The following is a 7,637-nucleotide window of genomic DNA, read 5'->3' on the forward strand; positions in this document are numbered from 1 at the left end:
AATGTTGGCTTTGCTCGTAGCCCTCCTTTTTCTCTAATTTTGGTCTGCAAACTTAGGTTGTTAACCATCCAGAAGACAAGCTTACTGTTATTATCAAATGATTTAGGCTATCAAGCTTAACCTCACTATCTCACTGCATCTCAAACATCCTAGGCATAATAAGGAACAGGTATTTTTCATCAAGTATTGATATGTTGAACTTTAAGTCCCGGTGTAGGTACTTTTAACATTTACTTTTTGCAAAATAAGCCTTAATTATACACTTAATTGTTAAATATTATTCAATTGCATACAAATGTCATAACTTACAAATTCATTGCTAGTGAATATTAAGTTTTATTCAATTTTGATAGCTGCTATGTTTAATGCTGTAATTAAGTGCTTGGTGTATATCATTTCTGATTTTTTTTCCTAGGGATAGACTTTCTAGGTCAAGGAGATCAAGATTTATGGACTTCCATAGTGCTTTAGAAAATGGTCACAGACTCAAAAATACAAAAGAGAAGTAATCTAAAACTAAAAGCTCAAGAAGAATTAGAGAGAAAATAAAAAGAGATGAACCTATGAGAAGCAGAGAATAGTAATTCTCCTCGAGAGTGGAAAGCCCTTAGTGTTATCCAAAGTATTATTTCCTCTAATACATCTATCATTTTTAAATGGCAATGCTTATGTAATGGTCAATTTTATGTTATTAAAATTCGAAGAAGATTCAAAGTAGATCTAAGTTACAGAGATAAAACGTGCATGTTAGCATAAAAACCAAGGCATTTTCAGAAATCCACATGCGTCTTGACTAAGGAGAAGATTGTGTACCTGGAACCTGAAGAAACACGCAGCAATAGAAACAGCAACCAGAAATTCTCAGGGGAAAATATAAGGCAAAGGAATCGGAATAACCTGTGAATCCAAGGAGAGTCAGGCTCAGAGCAGTAGAGGTGAAGCAGGTGTGGAAGGCGCTGCTACAGAACTGCAAGGCAAATCGAACTCTGCTCTGCTTTCTGAGCAAAACTACTTTGTAGATGGCAGTCCACGTTCCTTCACAGACAAGGTAATCTAGAAGCACCTTTACCAGAAGAGCGTAAAGCATGTCTGTGTTTATTTATAGGGGTATAGCTGTCTGGAGAGATGAAGAGTTGACAGAAAGATAATAAACCACTTTATTACAAATTTTCTATCAGTGTTATAGCAAGTTCCCATGAAGAGCCTTGATGGAGCCCAAAATTCACAGCCTGTAGCTCTGTAGACTGGAGCTTGCACATGGTTCTCACCGGCTAGCACCAAGGAGAGCCACAGGGCTATGTCCCTTATGGAAGCGCTAAGGAAATACTCATTTTCAGCCTCTAGAAGCCATCTGCAATCTCTTTCCTACAGTTCTTTTTGAAAGTCGAGCCCAGGACCTGGTGCTTGCCATGCGGGTGCTGTGCTGCCCAGCTGTCTCCCCACCTCCCACTGCCTCTTTACTCTGTCTGCAAAGCCAGGTGCATGTGCAGTTCTGACCGCAGTTCTTTGGTCACATCCCCTCTGCCTGCAGTCAGGGAAGTTTCTCTTCTTGTGAATATTTGTGTGATTCCTTTGGGACGTCCGGGGAATTGAGCAAACTCCACTCTAATGTCCTTCTGTCACATCAGAAGAGTCCTTAGGCATCGTAAGTAACACTCACAGTTCCTAGGGATTAAGACTCGGACATCATAGCCCACGTGGCACACTGATCAAGAAGGCAACACAGAACTGGCCAGAAGACAAGCAGCTCTTCATATGAAGTCAATATGACAGCGCTGTGACATTTAGTGCAATGAAATTTTAAGAAAACCTCTAACATATATAGTGTCTGAAGTCAGATTCTAAGAACTTGATTCCTGGCTTAATCTCATTAGTTGCATAAATTTGTATGCACTGTTTTATCTCTCTGTGCCTGTTATATAGTCTTTAAAATGCAAATGAAAACCATACTTCTCTCAGCATGCTCTGAAGACTTGATGTACCCAAGATCAGCACGTCTATGATTCCAAACAAAATGACAACAAGGGCAAAGTCAATCATTAATGTACTGTGAGCAATGGACTGGATCCTGCTGCCATGTGCTTTTATAAATAAAGATTTCTGGGGAACATAACCACACTTACGCGTTTAGGTTACACAGTGTTTGCTCGGCTTCAGGCCACAGGGGTAGAGCTCTCCCAGCTTAAGCCATTTGGCTCACAGCTTGTAGTGTTTATTATCTGGCCCTCAACTGAAAATGTTTGCTGAACTTGTCCTAAACCTAATCAAAGGAATTCAAAGTAATTCAGTGAAGGTCAATCTAGGTATAAAATCATGAGAGAGAATTCTCGACCTTAACAGTTATGAAAAATACGTCATTAAATTTTTGGTGTTTCTTTACTTGCATTTACTCAAAGCACTCCAATCTGATCTGACTGTTTCTGGCTTAGGTCATCAGTTGGCACTCTTGATAAATCAGATGACACTTCATGTACTCGTTCTATTAGATCTTTGAACACCACCGGAAACACCCAGTTAGCGTCCGTCTTTATCAGCTCTCTCATGGTTTGGGGGCAATAATGTACTTGAGCTTCTCTTCTTCTCTAGCTTTCTCTTCTTAACATTTCTTACAGGTTCCACACTTCTACTTTTAGATGTTGAAGGTTTCTTAAATCAAAGTTCCCTTAGAAACAGATTAAGGAAGTTTAGATGAAGGAGGTTTGTTAGGCAGTGTTTGGGGCACTGAGCCCTCCAGCAGAGCAGAGAAGCAGTGTGTGGAAATAAGTTCATGCTTAAAATTGTTACACTGACCAATTTTACATGCTTATTTTTGTAATCTGAGCAACTACATTGAACACAACAATATGCATATAACAACCACTGTTGAATACCTATCATCTTGGGTCTTTAAAAATTGCGTATTGTTTCTAATGTCTTGCCTATTATTTTTTCTATCTTGTTTAAAATTAAAAATAAAAATAGAAAAAAACTCAATCTAATAGAGGTTTTGATCAAATGTGTAGAGAGCTCTGTAGCTGGGATTAATAGTGATATAAATACAGATATACATATATATGCATACATAGACACATATAAATATATTAACGATACATAATCCTCTTATACAACTAGCAGAGGTTGACAAAAGAAGTATGAAGTCTACAGGTCAATAAGGTGGTATCCTGTCATCCCCACTGATATCAATGGTCCTGGTTCTGCAGCTGCATCTACTATTGTATTCATCACAGAAACCACAGGAATCAATTCAGGTGCCTTCTGATCAGCAATTCCTTATCGCTTTAGTAAATGGATTCTCCAGGACTCACTATGAGACATAATCGGGGGGCAGTGTTTCAACCTCTCTCCTAGATCCAGTCTGCCCTTCCTTTGACCCTCCATCCTCAGGCCCTCAGTGGCAGAAGTCCTAGCAGTTCTCTTTATCTAGACTTACCAATATTTTCTCAACTTTTTAGGAGTGACCCTGGTAACAGGTTAACACAGTCTCCTGCAATCCTTCCCAGGATGGTGTTAAAATATTATCATACGAGGTGCTCCTAAAGTGGTGAACTATCCCTCATCCTACTTCATGACATCCTCTGTCCTTCCCCTCTCCCTCAGCACTGAGAGTCTTGTACACTCTCCCAGTTCTTCAGAAGGACACACCAGCCCAGTCTATCTGGATCTTTTTCTGATTTAACTAACCCACCACTTCCCTATTTGTCTGATGTTGATGAAAAGAGTTGAGGATACATGATTAGTGGACTGGGTGTTACTTTGAGAAGCAGATTCAGCATTATTTTTAAGCAAGGAGAAATGACTGGCATTTAACGGAAATGAATAGCTCTTTTCTGGACCCTGAGATTTAAGGTAAGTTGCGCTTTTGAACTTTGCACATGTATCAGTACAACTATCACTACTGGAATTTAATATCCCACTTATTTCTAACCAGACCCCTAAAGTTCAGGTGTCAGGAATGTTGAGAATTTAAAGTGTGGAGGAATGTTACTACCCATGTATTAAGTCCTGGGTTGTTCACGCATGTTTGTCTCCTCTGCTTGGAGGTGAAGAATCTTTATATTCTGCAAGAAATCTCTCTGGCTTTCAAGTTTTAACTTACATTTTCAGTTTGTTACTTTTTTACAATTGCTTTTTAAATAATTCCCTCAGTCGTTCATTGACCCTTCCATAAGTAAATGCTTAAATAGCACTTGATGTTTCCCTGAAGGTCAGAAACCAATAAATTATGAGATAGTGATAAGTGTGTGTCATTCTGCTAGGCGTCAGCTCCGCTGAACTCTGGTGAAGTGAATGTCCACTCTAGCATGTCAGGAGATCTCTAAACTGAACTTGTGGCAACCTTCACTGAAAATGAAAGCTTTTCCAGCAGCAAAATCCACCTCAGAACTTCTCTCCTATGCCTCCTGGCACCACCCCCGCCACTAGCTGACTTCGCGTGGGTTCCTCAGAAGTCCGCTGACCTCAAGGCTAGCTGGCGCTGGGAGGGTCTCTCAGAATTGGCCTGTGTCACGGAGCAGAGCTTCGGTCTCTGCTTCCCACACTGTACCTGGGCTTCCGCATGTGAAGAGGTGTGGACTCTGGGACAGGACTGTGGCATGAGCACAATTCTGGAACAACCAATTAGCAGTCCCCTGACAGGCAGGAAACTGGGGGCCTCAACCTGAAGGGACAGTGCACCTAGGACAGTGTCCACGCAAACACTCCTGTTGTCTCATCTTTACATCCTGCTCTCCCTTTAAGGATTTTTTTTGAAACTTCCCTCCTTTTTGCTAATGTACAACTTTTATATCAATTCTCACTTTTTTTCCAGGATCTTGTCTGACACATCCAATTGTTTGTTTTAAAATTTATTAAATAACCTATAGAAATTAAAATTTAATACAACTGAAACTTAACTCTTCTTATCTCTAAAGATCAGTCTGTCCTCCAAATTTCCACAGGTAATACACTGTCCTGATACCCAAGCTATTTCCTGTGCAAGAAACTCGGACTTATAGTGATCCTTCTGTCTCGGCCTCCCAAAATTACAGTGCTGGGATTACAGGTGTGTGCCACCAAGCCTGGTTTCAGGGCTACACAGTGCACCCAATGTCCCAGGGCTGGCACAACATGTGGTACTGGGAATTGAACTCCAGTCCTTGCACTTGTCATGGAAGAAGCATACGCTGTCCAGCTATCTCCTCAGCCCTGGAACTTTGTTCTGATACCTTGTGGCTCTTACCTTCCTTATCTGATCTCTTGGAGGTACATTTCTTTTGTCCTTATAGCAAATTTGGCAAGCCTCAACCTCTCCACCTGTACTTGGTGGCACAGCAAGCTATTGTGCATTACTCAAAGTCATGGTCATTTGTTGTTGCATGCAGTGTAGTGACTGAATTCTGGCTTCCTCACTTGCTTTCTTGGTCACACAGCAATTGCGGCAAACATTTGGAAGCACTCCTGTGGCCCTCCGAAGTGTGATCTGGCTCTCCAGTTGAATTCCAGGCCTGCACAAAGACCCTTCTTTCAGTCTTGACCTCCCTCTCAGTTCTACCATGCTGTTGTCGCATTGTCTCTTTCACTAAAAGTGTCTTTCATTCTTTCTGTATTTTATAACTTTTTTTAATATATCACTCCACCTCTGCCTCAAATTTCTTTTTTTTCAAAATTTTATTGATAAACAGATAGCAATGAGACAGTTTCAAATCAAATCGGTAGGACAGTTTCAATAACTAACACACTGCATATATTCTTCTTAGTGGTTGATTGCTGTACAAGATGCGGACTTGAGATCCTATTTACAAACACCATTAGAACAAATCATTCTATTCATTAAGAGAATCCAACTATATATCTATCCCAACCACGTTGAATACACAGATACAAAATGGACATTCATAGGTATACCCCATTTTTTCTAAGTTCCGTTATTGTATATTATAGGTCTGTAAACTCAGCAAAATATTCTCAAAGAGTCCAGTAGCCCATAATAGCATTGGGTCTTCTGTTTAACTGGCAATGTCAGAAATGCCTCAAATTTCTATATTCCTTTTAGATTCTCTCTTAAACTATTTTCAAAACAGCCACCCTAATCTAACTCTGATCCCTCCTTCATAAATTCTCTTCATATTCTTTGCTTTTCTTTATTAGCATTTACTACAACTTATCATTTTTATGTATCTATGTATGTATAATTTTACGTATTCTTTTCCATAAGACTTAAACTCTTTGGACAAGCTTTGCATGCATTTTGAGACATTACTTGATCAATACCTGGCCCCTAGTAAAATTAGATATTAAATTGAAAAAATAAATGAAAAAAATATATATGTAGTCTCACTATGCAGCATGCACTCATAGTGATCCTCCTGTCTCAGCCTCCCTCAGTGCTGGGATCACAGGCATGCACCACACCAGTTTCTGAGGCCAACATGGCCTGCAGTGCCAGGGATCGAACTCAGGACCCTGTGCTTACCAGGAAAGTGTTTATGCTGCCAAGCTATCTTGCCAACCCTAAATGAAATACTGGACAACAGAATAGATGTAAGGAAACAAAAAAAAAAAAATTAAAAGCTGAATAAACATACTTTATTCTTAGAAAACACTAGCAAGTAGCCTCATATGAAGCATTTAGACAAAATAGAGGCTGCTGATCATTCAGGAAGAAGTCCAAGTTACATTAAATTAGGCAATGTACCTACTAAAGGAAGATACTGGGCGCATGTTGAGGTAAACAGTGACACAGGGAATAATGGAGTCTGCGACAAAACAGTAAAGTGCACAGTGAAGGTGTTCTTTCGAGTTTCCTATAGTGTGACAAAATATGAGAAAGGGGCCATTAATAATAGAGGATATTGGGCCAGTGAGATAGCTCAGCAGGCTACAGCTCCTGCTTAGGCAAGCAAGGGACTGCAGTTCAATCCCTGGCACTACATGCCGCATCAGCCCCAGCACCCGGGTGAGCTGAGCCAGTCACAGAGTCCAGTAGGAGTGGCATGCATCTGTAATCTCAGCACCAGGGAGGCTGAAAACAGGAGGATCACTATGAGTCTGAGCTGCATAGTGAGATCCAGCAACAAATATATACACTGAAAAAAACAGTGGATATTGAAATTATTTGTAAAAGTAACTTTTTTCAGAGTAAGCCTTTATAGAAATCGATGGACTACTCCTGTGTTGGAACAGAAACATCTAAAATTTGTTTCTGAAGATGTTCAGAGTCTGTGAAAAAAAAAAAAAACGAGAAAATTTGCATCCTTGAGCTACACAATATGACATATGTAGCCCAAGGTAACGTAAGGTTCACGAAGACTGAAAAATATGGTCTTCTCAATGGTTAAAGACTTGGGGATGTGATATATCTAATTTTGAGTATTTTATGAATTTGATCTCATCCTATAATCAGTAAAATCTTGTCCATTATTATACTTACTTCTAAGACAGGAGCAGCCTGTCCAGAGTCTTGCCAATATTATAGAAGCTATTTTCGTATCTGAATCCAAAGTTTGCAGGTTTTCTAATACTCCATGTTGTTGTGGCCTGTGGCCAAATGTGTGTGTGTGTGTGTGTGTGTGTGTGTGTGTGTGTGTGTGCGTGCGTGTCCAGGCACATTCACTTGATAGTGGTGTGGAGGAAGGTCCACGGAGGAGACAGCGTTTAAG

This window comes from Octodon degus, unplaced genomic scaffold, assembly GCF_000260255.1.
Source record: "Octodon degus isolate 3935 unplaced genomic scaffold, OctDeg1.0 scaffold00306, whole genome shotgun sequence".
In the NCBI taxonomy this organism is placed as follows: Eukaryota; Metazoa; Chordata; class Mammalia; order Rodentia; family Octodontidae; genus Octodon; species Octodon degus.